Raw genomic sequence first — 20,120 nt, forward strand, 5'->3', positions numbered from 1 at the left:
ATTTTTCTTGCAGCTTAGGTGCCAGCTAGGCGACAGCAGGGTATAGACCAAGCAAATTATTGAGGAATTCTATTCTATGACTCTTGAAGTTCATTTCTAGACCTTCTCTGGATCACAAGGGAGCCTTCTGATCAGAAACCTGAGTCTCAGGCCTGGAAGCGACAATTACAAGATGGCCTAAGAGCCCTTGAGCCTTCAGGGAACATTGGTAGTAGTGCAGAAATACTTCCTGAAACCTGGGGTCATGGTGATCATAGAATGAGAATCCTCTGCCTCTTATAAAAAGGAAGAAAGACTTAGGAGAATTGCATCTTGTGGTTCAAGTGCCAGCTCAACCTCAGTGTAACAGAACACAAGTTAGGTTTCTAAAATTTTGACTCTAGTTTCTAACTACAAAATAATAACAACTTGGGGCCTGGGAGATCTTGACAGCCTGATGGGAAGAACATATACCTGACTGGCTTCAGCACTTGCTGACTGTAGAGTCCAAAGATCTTGAGTCAAAATAGGCAGTAGTCAAGAAGTGCTTACAGAAGGCTTTGGTTGAGACTCAGTGCTTTGCTTGCTTCAGGGTTAAGTCCACATAGTCATAGTGATAGAGGCCACATGAATGATGCTGTTACTCTACCCCAGCTTCAGGAGGTTCAAAACAGAGAATGAGATTCTCTTTGAGAGAAGTTATAAAAACAGAATGAGAATAATACAATGATTTTTTGCAGCAACATGAATGTAGCTAGAGGTCATTATTCTGAGTGAAGTCCATAGGAGTGGGACACATGAATTCACTCTGTATGCCTTTGAATACTCGTAGCTTAGGTCCCACTTATAAGTGAAAACAATTAAGAGTGGGATCTAAGCTACGAGTATGCAAAGGCATACAGAGAAACAAAATGGAATTTAGAGACTCAGAAGGTGAAGGTTGAAAGAGGATTCAGGGATTTTTCACAAAACTACATACTAGGTAAAATATACACTACTTGGGTATATTTAGCTACTTGGCTACTTGGGTGTTGGGGACACTAAAATATTAGAATTCATCACTATATACTTATTCAGTTAACTAAAAAACACATATCTCCCAAATTATTGAAATAAAATATAAATACATTCAAATAAAATAAACTAACATCCTAAATTATTAATGGGTCAAAAAGTGAGAATAAAGTGGAAATTTTCTCAAATCAAATGATAATGGAAACATATTATACCCAAACTTATGAAATACAGCAAAATAAATACTAAAAGGAAGGCTTGTAGGTATGCATTTATGTATGAATAAAGGGGAAAAACTTCAAATAAACAACCTAACAATGTATCTTAAAGAACTAGAACATCAAGAGAAAACCAACCCCTAAATTAGTAGAAAAAAAGAAATACCAAAGATCAGAGCATAAATAAATAAAATTGAAATAGAGAAGACAATAGAAGAGATTACTTTTTAAAAGTTTTTTTGGCATAAAAGATTACTTTTTAAAAGTTTTTTTTGCATAGTAAATAAAATTGATAAATTTAGCCAGACTAAGAAAATAAGAGATAATAGCAAAAAATTAAAAATAAAAAGTGAAAAAAGACATTATAACAGATATTGCAGAAATTCAAGGTATTATTAGGTCTACTATGAGCAACAATATGCCAATAAATTGAAAATTCTAGAAAGAATGGACAAATTTCATGACTTACAGAATCCATCAAGTTTGAACCAGGAAGAAATTCAAAACCGGAATAGACCAATAACAAGTAATGAGATAAAAACCATAATGTAAATATGTCTGCAAAGAAAAGCACAGTAAAGTACAGCCTTCAACGCTATAATCTACCAAACTTTTAAAGAAAAACTAATATTAATTCTACTCAAATTATTCTGAGGAATAGTGGAGAATGGAATTACTCCAACTAATTAGATAAAGCCAATATTACCCTGATACCCAAACCAGACAAAGACACATCTAGAAAATAATACTACAGGCCAATATCTCTGATGGCTATTGAAGCAGTAACTCTCAATAAAATACTAGCAAACAAAATTCAACAATATATTAAGAGCATCATATATCATGACCAAGTGGGATTTATTCCTGGAATAAAAACATGATTTAATGTATGCAAATCAAACAGTCTGCTATATCATTTCAATAAAAGAAAGGATAAATTTTATATAATTTCAATTGATGGTGATAAAGCAATTGGTTAAATTCAACATCCTTCAAGATAAAAATCCTCAAAAAACAGCAGAAAAAAGAAACATACCTCAACATAATAAAAACCTTTTATGACAGACTAAAAAATATTCAGTATTGTACTGAATGGGGAAAAACTGAACATATTTTATCTATAATCTACAATACAACAAAGTTGCCCACTGTGACCACTATTATTCAACGTAGTACTGGAAGTTCTATCTAGAGAGATCAGACAAGAGAAATATATGAAAGACATTTAAGTGGGAAGAGAATAATTCAAATTATTCTACTTTGCAGGTGATATAATCTCATATTAGAAAAAAAACTTAAGGACACCACAAGAAAACTAGTAGAGCTGATAAACAAATTGGGTAGAGTTGTAGTATATAAAATTAACAGACACAAATCTGAAACAGTAAACAATCTGAAAAAGAAATAAGAAATCATCTCATTTTCAATAGTCACACATAAAATTAAATACTTAGAAATTAACCAAAGAAGTGAAAGATCTGAATAATGAAAACAGTTGAAGATGACACTACAAAATGGTAAAACATGTTATGTTCAGGAATTGTAAGACAATATTGTTAAAATGTCCATACTACCCAGAGCAATCTACAGATTCAATGTAATTCCTAACATAATACCAATAATATTTTTGAAATAAATGAAAAAATAATTTTAAATTTTACATGGAACCACAAGAGACTCAGAATAGCTAAACCTGTCCTTAGAAAAAAGAACAAAATTAGATAAATCAAATTATCTGACCTCAAATTAGAGTCTTGAGCCACAGTAAGTAAAACAGCCTTAAATAGCCAGTTTACTAGCATAAAATAGAAACACAGAAAAATGAAAATGAATCGAGAACCTGAAAAAAATCCACACAGCTACAGTACACTAATTTGGACAAATGTGCCAAGAACATCCACTGAGGAAAACATACACCCTATTAAATGAAGATGCCAAGAAATCTGGGCTTCCATATGTGCAATAATAAAAATGAGACTTCTACATTTGGCCATATATAAAAACTGAATCAAAGTCAATTAAAGCCTGAAGTCTACAACCTGAAACTCTGAAATTACAAAAAAAAGACTTTGGAAAATCTCCAGGTTATTAATGTGAAAAAAATATTGCTTTTTTTTTGAGATAGGTTGTCACCCATGCTGATGTACAGTGGCAAGATCAAAGCCCACGGCAATCACCATCTCTAAGGCTAAAGCAATCTCCTGTCTCAGCCTTTGAGAAGCTGGGACTACAGGCACATATCACCACATACCATGGAAATTTTTTTTTGTGTTTGTTCACTTTTGTAGAGATGGGGTTACATCATGTCCTCAGGTTGGTTTTGAAATCTTGTGCTCAAAAAATCCATATAAGTTAGCCTTGCAAAGAGCTAGTATTATAGGTATAAGCCACCCTGCCTGACCAAAGATTTCCTCAGCAATTCCCCAGAAGCACAAGCAACCTAACCAGAAATGGACGTCTGGAATCACATGCAGTTGAAAAGTTTCTGCAGGGGAAAAATTTAAAAATCAACAATGTGTAGAGATTATTCACAGAAATAGAAGAAATATTTGTAACTTACCCATCTGACAAAGGATTAATAATCACAATAAATAAAAATCTCAAACAATCTATAGGAAAAAATTTATAGGAAAATCTCATAATTTGGTCAAAATATTTGAAAAACATATTTCTCAAAGGAAATCATAGAAATGTGAACAGGTATATCAAAAAGTGCTCAGGATCATTGATTATCAGAAAAATCCAAATTAAAATTATAATAAGATATCATCTCAATCTAGTTAAAATGGGTTTTATTCAAAAGACTTTGAATAACAAATTCTGCTGAGAATTTGAAGAGTGTGAAATGTGCTCACATTCAAGGAGCAGTGTCCCAAAGTTGTGCAGAGCTGAAAGTCCTTGAATATGGTCCATGAAACAACCATTTATCTTTGCTAAGCCTCTGTGTCTGTGGTAAAAGAGGCTCTCTGAAATATCTTAGAGTTTTTTTCCCCATTGTCTTGGATACTAACACTTAGCTCCTTTTTGCTTTACTGCAGCATCTTAAATTTCTTCTCTGAAAAAGGGCTTTGCTTTTCTACCACTTTGCAGGCTGCAAATTTTCCAAACTTTTATGCTGTATTACTTTTTTTTTAATATAAGTTTCAGTTTCATGTCATCTGTTTGCTCATGCATATGAGCTTAGGTTGTTAGAAGCATCCAGGTGACATCTGGAGCACTTTCTGCTTAGAAATTTTTTTCACCACATACCCTAAATTTTTCCACCACAGACTCTAAGTCACCATACTCAATTTCAGAGTTCCACATATCCCTAGGGCAGGGGCACAATGCATTATCAAGGGTAACTTGCTAATGTGTAACAAACATGACGTTTGCTCCGATTCCCAATAAGCTCCTTATTTCCATGCAGGATCTCCTCAGTGTCTACTTCATTTTCCCTATCACTATCAGCACATTGGTCACAACAATTTAGTAACACTCTAGGAAGTCCCAAACTTTTCCTTATCATCTTCTGAGACCTCCACACTCTTCTAACCTATGTTAGTTATTTAATTCCTATGTGGCTTCCATATTTTCAGGTAGCTTCATAGCAATACCCTACTGCTCCATACCAATACTCTGTATATAGTCTGTATTCCCAGCAATACAGAGTTTTGGTATTATCTTAGACACATTTAAGAATAATGCCCACTAGTTTCTACATTTGCTCTCATAAATTTTAACTTTTAACTGAAATGGTAATGATCTATATAATTTATATATCCTATATAATGATATATTTACATTGTATCATTTTCAAGCGTACACTTGGGGGTTTTTAATTGTTTCACAATGTTTTTTCACTGCAATTACTAATTTAAAAATATTTTTATTACGCTGATACAAAATTTTCCTACAAACATGCTGAGGGCAGCAGGATGGAAGCCTGCAAATGTTCTGACCAGGCTGCACCACAGCAGAGCGAAAAGCACCTGGATAGCCTGATGGGCAAAATTGCCTTTCTGAAGACATTTCACTAAGAGGAGATCCATCCACTTGCAGGGGCAGATCCAGTATGTGCAGATCTCCATAGAGATAAACATGTTCACCAAGCTCAACCTCACCTCTTTGCTGGAGGTCATCTGCCCACAGTAGGGAAAGATGGCTGCCAAGAGCATGCAGAGCATGCAGAGGAGTGCTTTAAGAGCCCTTTAGACTGCTGAGCCAGAGCACCGTCAAGAGGGTCTATGCCATGCAAGGCACCAGAAACAAGGTGTCTCAGAGCCACTACCTGCTCAAGACCAAGAACTTGGAGATCAAAACATGCTAGGGCATGAAGGAAGTAATGGAGATATAGCTGCAGGAGCCAAAGGACAAGTTGAACACCTACATCAGTAGTGTGCAGGCCATCATCCACAAATTAGAAAATGAATTGAAGATGGCAAAGTTAAACATCTGGATACCTAAATGAATACCAAGTCCTCCACATGAAGATGGCTCTTTGTATTGAGGCTACAGCTCAGAGGAAACCTTTCAAAGGCAAGGAGACCCAGCTGAGTTTCAGCAGCATGGGAAGCACACTGCTTCCAGACCCCCTGGTCTTTGGTTGATCACCTACTGGGGTTCACATACCAACTCCTACATGATGTCCACCCACTCCTTCCTGTCCTACTACAGTAGCCATGTGCAAGAGGAGTAGATCATGGTGGAGGAATCCATTGAGAGCGCTAAGATTGAGGAAGGCAAAGACTAGTACCCCTCTGAAGAAAAAGCCTAGGAGGAGAAAGATAATAAAGAGGATGAGGAAGAGGTGGCAGGGAAGAGGACTAAGCTGCTAAGGAAGTGTCTAAAGAAGCAAAGGATAAAGAAGAAATAGGTCAGGGTGAAGAAGGAGAGGAAAAGCTGAAGAGGAGGAAAATAAAGTTGAAGGTGCTGGGGAAGAACAAGCAGGTAAGAAGAAATATTAACCCCCATTCCCTTCATTATTCCAGGACAAATTCTCCCCAAATCAGGTCAACTCATCAACAACCAACCAATCACTTAAGTTCCAGATCCTATGTGAATTAGTGTGTCAATATATGTATAATTCTAAGATGACTGAGGTTAGACATTTGGCATTGTGGTATGAATTTCCATTCTCTGCAGAGTATTTGTTTGCTTGCAGAGTGGTTTTCTGGCTTGCTGCCAACATTTGCATGATCCTTGCTTATGAGTTCAGGATCTACAGTAATGTGAATGGTTTGCAATAAAAAATACACATAATACATGAATTCACTATTCACTAATTTTAATGTTAAACTCCATGGAAAAATAGTCCTTTGAAGTTTTGATGTCTAGAAATTAAGGACCTCAAGTTATGTCCAATAAATAGTAAATAGTATTATACTGGATGACATAAACAAAGAGATTTTACTATTTAGAATATTTTATTTAACAATTCACAGTGTGTGCCCTTATGTTTCTTGTTTTTGTTTGTGTAGCATAAGATTTTCAGTGTTTCAAGGGGTTATACCATTCACTCTTTATTTCATGACTAATTAATGTTGCATTGTATGAAACTTCTACATTTTATTTATAAATTTATTAGGTAATGGACATTTGTTTGTCTCATACATTTTACTTACTTCAGACGTATTTTTATTTATGTTAAATAATTTCTTTGATTACCTGATTTCAGTTTTGGGGGAAAAGTGTGGAATATATGCTCAGATAAAATATGCCTGTTTGTATGAAATTTTTTATGTCATCCTTTGAGAAGTGTCTATTCAGCTCTTTTGTCCATTTTTTACCATTGGATTATGAGTTTTTTCTTTTAGAGTTGTCTGAGCTCCTGTATTCTGATTAGTCATCAGATATATATAAACATATATTCTGATCATTACTCCTTTGTTAGATAAGTAGGTTGCAAAATGTTTTTCCATTCTGTGGGTTGTCTTTTCATTTTGTTGATTGTTGTCTTTATTATGCAGAAGCTTTTATTTTTTGAGATGGAGTCTCACTCTGTCACCCAGGATAGAGTGCAGTGGCACAATCTCAGCTCACTGCAAACTCCACCTCCCAGGTTCATGCCATTCTTCTGCCTCAGCCTCCCAAGTAGCTGGGACTACAGGTGCCCACCACCAGGTCTGGCTAATTTTTTTGTATTTTTTAGTAGAGATGGGGTTTCACCATGTTAGCCAGGATGGTCTTGATCTCCTGACCTCGTGATCTGCCCACCTTTATGCAGAAGCTTTCTAATTTGTTTTGATCTCACTTTTTATTTTTGCTTTGGTTTTGGTAAAGAAATATGTTTTTGTGGAGTTTTGGTCAAGAAATATTTGCCCAGACCAATGTCCTGAGGGCCTTTTTTTCAATGCTTTCTTCTAGCCGTTTTATAATCTGAGGTCTTACATCTGAAGTCTTTACTCCATATTGATTTGATTCTCATTCTTCTGCATATGGATATTTGGTTTACCCAGAAACATTTATTGAACAGACTGTCTTTTCTCCAGTGTATGTTCTTGGGAACTTTGTTAAAAATGAGTACCCTGTAGATGTATAAATTCTTTTCTGCATTGTCTAACATGTTCCACTGGTCAATGTGTTTGTTTTTATGGCAGTAGCATGTAGCTTTTTATGTTTTAATTTTTTACTATCATTTTATAGAATAATTTGAAATCAGGTAATGTAATTCCTCCAGCTTTGATCATTTTGCTTAAAAAAGATTTGGCTATTCTGCGTCATTGTGGTTCCATACTAATTTGTTTCTTTTTTTATTTTTATGAAGCAAGTCATTGGTGTTTTTATGAAGGTTTCATTAAACCTGATTTTGGTAGTATAAATATTTTAACAGTATTAATTATTCCAGTTTATGAACATAGAATATCTTTCTAGTTATTGTGTCCTCTTCAATTTCTTGCATCAATTTTTTATAGTTTTCAGATCTTTCACTTCTTTGCTTAAATTAGTTTCTAGGTGTTTTATTTGTAGCTACTGTAAATGAGATTACTTTCTTGATTTTTTTTAGACAGTTTGCCATTGACATATATAAATGTTACTTTTTTTGTAGGTTGATTTCATATCCTCCAACTTTACTGAAGTTGGTTCTTTGATACTTTATTTATTATACTTTATTTGATACTTTATTTATTAAATGCCTTGAAGTAGCCTTCTATGGCTTAAATCTCCTTGGTGTTCTATACAACTTTCTTGAACTTGGAAACAAATATCTTCCTATAGGTTTGAAAAGTTCTCTACTGTTATGATTTTGAATAAAGTTTTAGCTCTCTCTCACTCTCTGCCTTTTTTTAGGGCCAATTATTCTCAGTTTTCCCCTTGAGGTTACTTCCTAGATCCTGTAGGAATACTTTATTCTTTTTTTAAATTTCTTTAATTTTTTTTTTGTCTCCTCTGACTGTATTCAAATAACCTGTCTTCAAGCTCACTACTTTTTTCTCCTGCTTGATCAGTTATTCTACAAAAGACACAGATGTATTCAGGTGCAGTGGTTCATGTGTGTAATCCTAGCACTTTGGGAGGCTGAGGTGGGTGGATCATGAGGTCAGGAGTTAGAGACCAGCCTGGCCAATACAGTGAAATTCTGGTTCTAAGTAAGTGCAAAAATTAACTGGGAATGGTGGTGCATGGCTGTAACTCCGGCTACTTGGGAGGCTGAGGCAGAAGAATTGCTTGAACCCAGGAGGTAGAGTTTGCATTGAACCTAGATCGTGCCATTGCATGCCAGCCTGGGCAACAGAGTGAGATTGCTTCTCAGAAATAAATAAATACATAAATAAATACATAAATAAATAAATAAAAGACAGTGCATTTTTCTGTTTTTGAATTATACTTTACCTTCTAAAATGCTCCTTGGCTCTTTTTAGTTATGTAAATGATTTTGTAAAATGATGAATTTTAACATTTTAATTTCTAATTGATAAAATTCTGTATTTCTCCTCAGTGTTTTCTCAAATTCTGTCATCCTTCTCTGTGCTTTGCTGAATTTATCTTGAATTTCTTCTCTGTGTTATCTTCCAAACAGAACTATTTTGAATTCTAAATCTGAAAGACCACATATCTTTTGTTTCTTCAGGATTGATCCCTAATGCCGTGCTGAGTTTGTCTGGGACAGTCAATTTTTCCTTGGTGGTCTTGCTGGTTGTTGATGTTCATTGGTTTCTGGGCATTGAAGAGTTATTGTTGTCTTCACAGTCTGAGCTTGCTTATACCAGTACGGGGGAAGGCTTACAAATATTTGAAAAAAACTTTGGTGTTACTATCTAAACCTTATCTGCATTAGGGAGCTTCCTAAGCCCAGTAATGTTGTGATTCTTATAGATGTGTAAAAAGCACCACATAGATGAATGGTCTTAAATGAGGTCTAGAAGAACTTTATAAATTAGCAGGCAGATGCTTTAGTCCTCTTCCCCTACTTTTTTCCAACCAAATCTCCCTCTCCGTCTCCCTCTCCCTCTCCCTCTTCCCTCTCCCACTCCCCCTCCCTCTCCCCTTCTCTGTAAAAATAACACCCCTGTGTCCACCACCCCAGGACTCCACTGTGGGACAGACATGAAGCCAGGACAGCACTAGGTCTTGCACAAAACCAGGTCTAATTATTAACCATTTACTGCCTATGTTTGCTAAAGAACCTATGGCTCTACATAAACAAGTTATAAAGACAACCAGATTTTTTTCTTTCCACTGAGGGCAGAAATTTCCCCCAGGTCATGGACAGATCCAGAGATGAAATGAGAACTAGGGACTAGAGTAGAGAACTGCACTGGCCAGGAGCAGTGGCTCACTCCTGTAATCCCAGCGCTTTGTGAGACTGAGGTGGGCGGATCACGAGGTCAGGAAATTGAGGCCAACCAGGCTAACATGGTGAAACCCCATTTCTACTAAAAATACAAAAACAAACAAACAAACAAACAAACAGCCAGGCATTGTGGGGTGTGCCTGTAATCCCGGCAACTCAGGAGAGTGAGTCAGGAGAATAGTATGACCCCAGGAGACAGAAGTGGCAGTGAGCTGAGATTGCACCATTGCACTCCAGCCTGGGCAACAGAGCAAGACTCCATCTCAAAAATAAAAATAAAAATAAATAAAAAAACTTAGGTAGCCTATTCTACTGTGTCTGAGCTAGCCATTATGGAGAATAATATGGAGGTTTCTCACAAGGTGAACAAACAAATATAAAACCTACTATATGATCCAGCAACCTCATTATTCAAGAAAAAGAAAAACAGTATATTAAAGAGATACTTACACCATCATGTTGGTCCCAGCTTTATTCAGAAAAGTTGAGATATTATCAACCTAAATGTATGCATATATGTATACAGAGAGAGAGAGAAAGACAGAGACAGAGAAAGATGGAGAGAGAGAAGTTGTAGAATGGACACTCAAGATTATCTTCACTAATAAGAAGTAACACTGAGGAGAACATGGTTGAGGTAAGAGCCAAAGTAATCCAGACTTTTCCCTCTATTCTTCTTTTTCTCCAAGATATGTATGGTATTATTCTATGTAAATTCAAAAGGGCTGCAATATGAACAGAGGTTCGATCTACAGAAACATCACTACTTGTCTTAACTTATTTAACTAGTGGTCTGACCTCACTATCACAGGATATAGCAAGACAACTACTGAAGAGATGCATAATGGGCATCAGTAGATATGATTTTGGTGGATTTTTCAATTGTTTCCGTTGTAAAAGTTCATGAGGGATGAACATTAATCTCAACGGTGTCATTTTCTCCAGCAGTTTAACAGTAATAACATGCAGCTCAGTCTCTTGCAGTAGTATCTCAGAAATAAAGCACCAGTAGGAAAAACAAATGGGTGGAGAAGAGAAGTGATAAAGAGTACAGATAAGAAGCACAGCTGGTGGAGCCCCTTGTGCCAGTTTACTGGGTCTCAGGACACTATTTTCTCATTTTTGTTGTTGTTGTTTGTTTTGTTTTTAGATGAAGGTTTGCTCTTGTTGCCCAGGCTGGAGTGCAATAGCGTGATCTCAGCTCATTGCAACTTCCGCCTCCTGGGTTCAAGTGAATCTCCTTCCTCAGCCTCCCAAGTAGCTAGGATTACAGGTATGCATCACAATACTTGGCTAATTTTGTATTTTTAGTAAAGAGGGGGTTTCACCATGTTGGTCAGGCTAGTCTTGAACTTCCCACCTCAGGTGATCCACCCACCTTGGCCTCCTGGCAGCAGAGGTATCATAATCAGGACACTATTTTCGAATAAACAGACACTCAAAAGAGGAGAGGGAGTGACCCCCAGCTTTCTTTATGTACTCAGTGTGAGTTTATGCCATCTTCTCTTAGCTTTATTTGTCTTTATGTCTCAGGTACATTTTATTTTTTTTCTGAATTTGCATGTATATACATTCATAAGTGTCTGTGTTGTTTTGCATTATTTCTTTTCTTTTTTTTTTAATTTTTTTAATTTTTTTGGCGGAGTCTGGCTCTGTCTCCCAGGCTGGAGTGCAGTGGCACAATCTTGGCTCACTGCAAGCTCCGACCCCAGGTTCACACCATTCCCCTGCCTCAGCCTCTGGAGGAGCTGAGACTACAGGTGCCCGCCACCATGCCGGGCTAATTTTTTGTATTTTTAGTAGAGATGGGGTTTCACCGTGTTAGCCAGGATGGCCTTGATCCCCTGACCTCGTGATCCACCCGCCTCGGCCTCCTAAAGTGCTGGGATTACAGGAGTCAGCCATCGTGCCTGGCCTGTTTTGCATTTTTTCTTGCCTCTCCATCTATTTCTTTCACTGTGTTACTTTTTACATTTTAAATTTTATTATATTTTCCATTGACATATAATACATGCACACTTATATATGGAAGACCATGTTATTCTATACATGCATACATATATCAAATAAAGGTATTTATCCATCCCTTCTAAGGTTGATAATTTGTGATGAGAACCCTAGAAATTTTCTCTTCTACATTGAAATATACAATGCATTATTATTTTTATTGTTTATTGTTTATTATTATTATTATTTGAGATGGAGTTTCACTCAGTCACCTGGGCTGGAGTGCAATAGTGCAATCTTAGCTCACTGCAACCTCTGACTCCCAGGTTCAAGTGATTCTCTTACCTCAGCCTCCTGAGCAGCCAGATAACAAGTGCCCACCACTATGCCCAGCTAATTTTTTGTATTTTTAGTAGAGACAAGCAAGGTTTCACCATGTTGGCCAGGCTGGTCTCAAACTCCTGACCTTGTGATTCTCCTGCCTCAGCCTCCCAAAGTGCTGGAATTACAGACATGAGCCACCTTGCCAGCCTACGATGCATTATTACTAAACACAGTGACCCTGCTGTGACATATTTCTTCCATCTAACTGCATTTTTTGTATCCATTGACTAATCTCTTTCCATCCCTATGCTTCATACTCTTTTTTGCCCCCAGTGTTGCAGGACATTCCCTTATTCAATTAAAAACAGGGTTATTTGTCCTGCAGCTATGAAAATTTCAGCTAACAGACAATTTAAATGATAAGACAGACACAGGGTTTTATTGGGTAAAAGGGAAGAAAAGGGAGAAACAGTGACTCCTGCAAGGCCAGAGTTCCTACTAGTGGGCTTCCTGCCTGCCTGTTTCCCTACTTCCACACAATAAGAGGAGGAGCCAGGCTCATTGCTACTGCAAATGGTACAATGTTCTGAGGCATAAAATTAAAGAAAGAAATGAAAATAAAATTAAACTAAAAGAAAAAAACAAATTTTTCTGTATTAGGCTATCTCATGCCAAAAAGCAGTAACAGACACAGCCCAGGCCCAGGCGAGGTCCTGGTAACACTATCTAAGAGGTCAGGAGCCAAAAGAAATGTGCTCCAGAGACTCTCCCTAGCACTCCCCATCATAAGGATAAGTAAAACAAAATTCCTCTTTTAGCCCTTTATCCCCTCCCCATAAATATTTTGCAAGTTTTGTAAGTTCCTGTTTCTCCTTAGATGCAGCTGCAAGGTTACAAGCTACACTAGAGATTATGAGACCTGTCACTGTTTAATTAACTATCTTTGTTCTGCTTCTGTAAGCTTGCTTATAAAAATCAAGCCGTGTCTTTGTTCTAGGCTCAGCTTTTTGGATGCGAATCCACTGAGCCTGTGTACACCTTAATACAAATCCTACTATAACACCCATTTGGTCTCTCTGATTCTCTAATTCCTGCAACAGTTCCTGAGGCTCATCACAGTGTTCATTCCTTCTAGTGTGCAGGCTGGTTGGAGATTCTCTGGAGAACCCCTTTCACCTGGCTGTCTAATTCTTTGCACTCAAGAAGTACATCTAACTTCTGTTAATATAAAAATAAGAATAAAGACAAAGACTAAACTTAACTCCTTCCTACTGATGGAGGATACTGTTTTGGGGAAATGGCAGTCAGACCCCTCTCAGAGGCCTATTTAAGAGTCCCTAGAGGAGGAACATAAAGGGCCATCATCAGAGGCTTCAGCTGAATTACCATTTAGAGTTTTACAGCCTGAAGGCAAGAACAAACAAACCAGGTTGTTAGAAAACATGTATGAAAATGAAACAAAGGGAGGGCTTAGAAGTGCTCAAAAGTTTCAAAGCATTTTAGCAGTTTGCATCAAAGGGAGGTCAAAAACCTGACTAACTGAAAAACTTTACCATTTTGCCAGCCTGTAGGGCTTCAGGGTTTCCTTCCCCTGAGCTCAATTTTAAGCCAACCATTTTAAGGTTTGAGAAATTTTCTCTTTTCAGTTTGGAAAAGACCTCTGAGGTGAGTGACTTGTATTGCAGAGACACAATTATTTGACCGTGAAGAGTGAGCTGGGGAGGAGAAAGTAAAAGAGAAGGGATATTTTAAAGGAGTCTCAGAAGTTCAGGATGCATTCAAAAGGGGTACAGACTGAAGATGAACTGATACCGTTGTAGAAAGAGGGAATCAGGCATCCCTGGTTTCCTTCTCTTCCTAGCAGATACCTGAGGTACACGAGGGAGAGATGGAATAGCATCCTCTTTCCCTCATTCTTTCTTGTATTTCCAAGTTCCAATGACCTTGGCAGGCACTGCCATGGGTATTAAAGTGGCTTGCACCCATGAAGCAGAGGATCCTAGGAGGTGAGAATTATCCACTCTTACCCGTGTACACTCTATCTTCTTGGCTTTCAGTAGCCTTGGATACCCTAGACCTCATTTATCCCATGGATACTAATATGGCCTTTATCCATGAAACAGGAAGCTTGGGGTTGGCTTAATTATCAGGGATTACCCACATTTACCCGTGCTGTGCCTTTTAACCTGTGTTTTCATCTGCCTTAGGATTGCTCAGGTCCATTTTTTTTCCCCTAGTGCTTTAATCCAAAGCTTGGAATTGAGATTGGGAAAAAATGTGTCAGCAGGGAGTTGGGGAGGTATCTCAAAGACTCCTTATCATAAGCCGAATGCTAAGGTGAGACTATGGAACTCAGTTCTCCTCCAACAAGGGAGAGAAACAGATGTCTTGTGGCACACCCAAATAACTGATGGCAATAGTTATGCTTTCTAGGATTTGGGTGTATAGTGCTTAGCCTCAATTAGCTCCTTCAATGTTACTTTCCCAAAAGGAAACCTCTGAGTGATAAGTATTCTATTTATTCCCATAACCTGGTAGGATTTTCAGGATAATTGCTCAGAACTAGGATATTGATGTAGATTTTTACATTATCTATTTCTCTTATTCTTTATGAGCTGCAGACAGAGCCAGAGCTGGTAGATTCACAGGAACAAGCAGGGTTAGTCAAAAGTATAGGTGAAAACTTAAAAAACAACTAATAAATTTTGAAATTAATGACAAATGTAAAATAAGTTTTGAAACATTATTTCTCTCTATCAACTCCTTGTTTTTGTTAAACAAAATTTTAGGACTAAGTGTTTTGCAAAATAGACTTTAGCCTTATACTTGGCCTGATAATTTGCATAGAGTGCTGCAATAATACCTATTCCTACGTAAGGATTTTGGATTGGTTTTGATGAAAGTCTGTTCCACAAGCAATCTCAGATAAGACCTTTTAAAGCCAAGGACAGTTATAGGTTTATTCTCAAATACCTGTGAGTTAGATAATCCTCTTCTCTTAAGGTCACAAGATAAACTTAGAGATCTTGGATCTGTTAGAATGTGACATTCTTTACTGACCACGTGTTGTTTCCCTCTCCAAGTCTATGTGTTCTCATTGTTCAACTCCCACTTATGAGTGAGAACATGTGGTATTTGGTTATCTGTCCCTATCTTAGTTTGTTGTGGATGATGGCTCCCAGCTTCATTCATGTCCCTGCAAAGGATATAATCTCATTCCTTTTTATGGTTGCATAGTATTCCATAGTGTATTTCTACCACATTTTCATTATCCATTGTATCATTGATGGGCATTGTTGGTTCCATGTCTTTGCTATGGTACTTAGTGCTGCATTAAACATTTGTGTGCATGTGTCTTTATAGTAGAATAATTTATATTCTTTTGAGTGTATACCTGGTAATGGGATTGCTGGGTCAAATCATATTGTTGGTTCTGAATCCTTGAGGAATTACCATACTGTAATCCACAGTGGTAGAACTAATTTACATTCCCACCAACAGTGTAAGAACATTCCTCTTTCTCCACAGACACATCGGTACCCATTGTTTCCTGACCCTTTAATAATCACCATTCTGACTGGTGTGAGATGGTATTTCATTGTGGTTTTGATTTAAATTTCTCTGATGATTAGTGATGTTGAGCTTTTTTCCATATGTTTGTTGACTGTGTAAATATCTTCTTTTTAGAAGTGTCTGTTTATATTCTTTGCCTACTTTTTGATGGAGGTGTGTTTTTTTATTTATTTTTATTTTTTATTTTTGTAAATTTCTTCAAGTTCCTTGTAGATTCTGGATATTAGGTCTTTGTCAGATTGATAGATTGCAAACATTTTCTCTCATTCTGTACATTACCTGTCCACTCTGATGATAGTTTGTTTTGCTGTTCAGAAGCTCTATAGTTTAATTAGACCCCATTTGTCAATTTTGGCTTTTGTGGCAATTATTTTTCGCTTTTTTAATGAAGCATTTGCTAATGCCTATGTCTTGAATGGTATTGCCTAGGTTTTCTTCTAGGGTTTTTATGGTTTTGGGTTTTACATTTAAGTCTTTAATCCATATAGAGTTAATTTTTGTATAAGTTATAAGGAAAAGGTCAAGTTTTAGTTTTCTGTGTATGGCTAGCCAGTTTTCCCAGCACCTTTTACTGAATAGGATATCCTTTCCCCATTGCTTGCTTTTGTCAGGTTTGTCAAAGATCAGATGGTTGTAGTTGTGTGGTGTTATTTCTGAGGTTTCTGTCCTACTCCATTGGTCTATATGTCTGTTTTGGTGTAATTGCCATGCTGTTTTGGTTACTGTTGCCTTTTAGTATAGTTTGAAGTCAGGTACCATGATGACTCCAGTTTTGTTCCTTTTGCTTAAGTTTGTCCTGACTGGCCAGGCATGGTGGCTGATGCCAGTAATCCCAGAATTTTGGGAGACTGAGGTGGGCAGATCACCAGGTCAGGAGATTGAGACCATCCTGGCTAACACAGTGAAAACCCGTCTCTACTAAAAATACAAAAAATTAGCCAGGCATGGTGGCAAATGCCTGTAGTCCCAGCTACTCAAGAGGCTGAGGGAGGAGAATGGCATACACCTGGGAGGTGGAGCTTGCAGTGAGCCAAAATCACACCACTTCACTCCAGCCTGGGGGACAAAGAGAGACTCCATAAAAAAAAAAAAAAAAAAAAAAGATTGTCCTGACTATCCAGGGTCTTCTTTGATTCCATATAAAATTTAAAATAGGTTTCTTTGATTCTGTGAATAATGTCAAGAGTAGTTTGATAGGATCATTAAATCTGTAAATTGCTTTGGGTAGTATGGCGATTTTCACAATATTAATTCTATCTATCCATGAGCATGGAATGCTTTCCATTTTTTTGTGTCCTCTATTATTTCCTTGAGCAGTGGTTTGTAGTTCTCCTTGAGGAGGTCATTCACACTTCTTGCTAGCTGTATTGCTAGGTATTTTGTTCTCTTTGTTGCATTTGTGAATTGGAGTTCATTCATGATTTGGCTCCTTGCTTGTCTATTGTTGGTGTGAAAAAATGCTTGTAATTTTTGAATACTGATTTTGTATCTTGTCAGCTTGCTGAAGTTACTTATTATTTTGAGAAATTTTGGGGCTGAGATCATGGGATTTTCTTTTTTTTATCTTTGTGCCGTATTTTATTCAGTATGGTTTTGGTTTCATCTATTGTATTTGTCTTTTATATGCATATGTATATAGTTTTATTTTTATTTATTTTTTAAGGCTAGTCAAGTGAAGCATACAATCATGCCATTTGCAGAGACAATTTCACTTCCTCTCTTCCTAATTGAATACCTTTTATTTCTTTCTTTTGCCTGATTGCCCTAACCAGAACTTCCAATACTATGTTAAATATAAATGGTGACAGAGTCATCCTTTTCTCATACCAGTTTTCAACAGGAATGCTTCCAGCTTTTGCTCATTTAGTATGATATTGGCTGTGGGTTTGTCATAAATAGCTGTTATTATCTTGAGTTATGTTCCATCAATACCTATTTTACTGAGAGTTTTTATTATGAAGCAATGTTGAATTTTATCAATGGCTTTTTCTTCATCTATTCAGATAATCATGTGGTTTTTGTCTTTGATTCTGTTTATTTGATGGACTACATTTATGGATTTGTGTATGTTCAGCCAGCTTTGCATCTCAGGGATGAAGCTGACTTGACAGAGCAAAGTGGGTGCCTGCCAATTCTTCTGGGACCTCTGACCTCAAGGGACACCAACCAGATGCTAGTAGGATTGCTGCTATTTGGGTGTTGAAAATCCCTGTTGGAGACTCTCACCCAGTTGGGCGACATGGGAAATAGAATGCATTTAACAAAGCTCTTTGTTTTTTGGTGGAGGGGGTATGCCTTCCTGGGGGGAAAAACCACTCATCTGGGCTGCCTGGATTCGTCAGAACTAACCAGTCTCTTCTGGTTTGCAGAGACTGTGGCTACCACTCCCCTATGGGTGCAGGCCCAGGGTGATTTGTGTTTTGTCTCTGAAACTCTGGCTAGTTATTGGAATTCCTGAGGGAAGCCCCACCCAGTGAAGAAAGATGTGTCAGGGTCAGGCCTGAAGAGGCACTCTGGTCACAGAATGCCACAGCTAATGTCTTGGGCAGTGGGTCACAAGTCTTGGGATCAAGCCCTCCAGCCTCTCTTGCTCCAGCAGGGTAAAAGCACAGCCTGGAACTCTAGAGATGGGTGCTGTTCTTCCTCTTCCCAGGGAGCTTAGCAAGTTAGGCAGTTATGAGTCCTAGTGCTGGCTGCTGACCTTTCCCCCTGAAGCTAAAGTGGCTTAGATAGCAGGCAATTTCAGCCATGGCACTGGTCGCTCCTCACCACTGGGAGTTCAGTAGGTTTAAGCAGATCCCAGCTGAGACACCATTAAGAGTAGGTGCATTCTGGGGTGGTGATGCTAGGCCCTCGTGGTGTGGGTTTGCAGGTGGGATCTTCTGATCTGTGGGTTTCACAGTTTTGTAGAAATAGCACAATTTCCCAGCTGGGTCACAGCCTCACTGACCTCCTCCCTTGGCTGAGGGAGTTGGCTCCCATACCCCATGTGCCTCTCAGGTGGGACACTGCACCACACTCTTCTTCCTTTTCTCCCTGGGTCGCACCATCCTCCTGGTCAGTTCTATAGAGTGAACATGGATACCAAGTTGCCAGTGAAGTGTTCACATGCCTTTTATGCTTTGTTATCAATGGGAGCCTCTGAACACTGCTGTTTCTAGTCACCCATCCTGGCCCCACTCATCTTTGTGGTAATTTTCAGGTGAATTATTTGAGAAATCTATGTAGTGTGTTTTGTACTGGTTCTACTAATTTACATTCCCCCCAAGAGTGTGTTTTGTGCAGTTTCCACACCTTCCTTTTCCTGAAGTTACTGGCAGTACTTATTCTTTTTTTTTTTTAAATTAATATCCACCATATTTCTAATAGATTCACTCAACTAAAGTGACTTGATATATTTCCTTATGGATTTTCATGGCATTTCTCTTATATATTTGTTTGAAGTATCTGTGTCATTTTCAGAGAAATATCTGTTTGTCTGTTTACATCTTTTGAACATTTTAAATTAGTGTTTTTTGTTTGTTTGTTTGTTCAGCTGTTGAATTGTATGTCTTATTTGTTCTTAGTATTAACCCCTTACCAGATGCATAGTTTTCAAATACGTTAAATGTTTGCTAGGTTTTCTCTTCACTTTATTTATTGTATCTTCAGTTGTGCACAATCTTCTTAGTTGGATGTAATCACATTTGTTTATTTTCTTCATTGGTTTTCTGGGTTTTTCAGATGTCATCCAAAAAGTCTGCCCAGAAAATCATTATAAAAAATTTTCTTTTGCCTTTTTTGACTAGTTTTATAGTTTTTTATGTCACATTAATCCTTAATTCATTTTGAGCTGACCTTTGAACATTACTTAAAATAGAAGTGTAGTTTTCTGCTTCTATATGTGAATATCCAGTTTTCCCACACATTGCATTGAAGGTACTATTTTTTTCTTAAGACAGTTTGATGTTCTCCTTTTCTCAAATCCCTTGTGAAAAATCAGTTGATGGTAGATGCATGGATTTATTTCTGAGCTCCTGTTTTGCTCCACTTGTGTACATGATTGCTTTTATTCCAGTGCTACTGTGGCAGGCTGGCTCTCACTAACACAAGATGACCACATAACAACTGTTTCAGTACTGGCTGAGTGGTTCAGTTAAATATTATAAGCCCAATATAAGCCAGTACTCTTATTCAAAAGCTGGAATGTGACGAAAGCCCACCATGCATTTTGTGTTGGCTTTTTCCGGGCCCTAACACATGAAAAACTACTGAAGAAATTCTTAACTATCTATTTAGGATAAAACAAGTTT

This window comes from Pan troglodytes, chromosome Y, assembly GCF_028858775.2.
Source record: "Pan troglodytes isolate AG18354 chromosome Y, NHGRI_mPanTro3-v2.0_pri, whole genome shotgun sequence".
NCBI classification, from domain to species: domain Eukaryota; kingdom Metazoa; phylum Chordata; class Mammalia; order Primates; family Hominidae; genus Pan; species Pan troglodytes.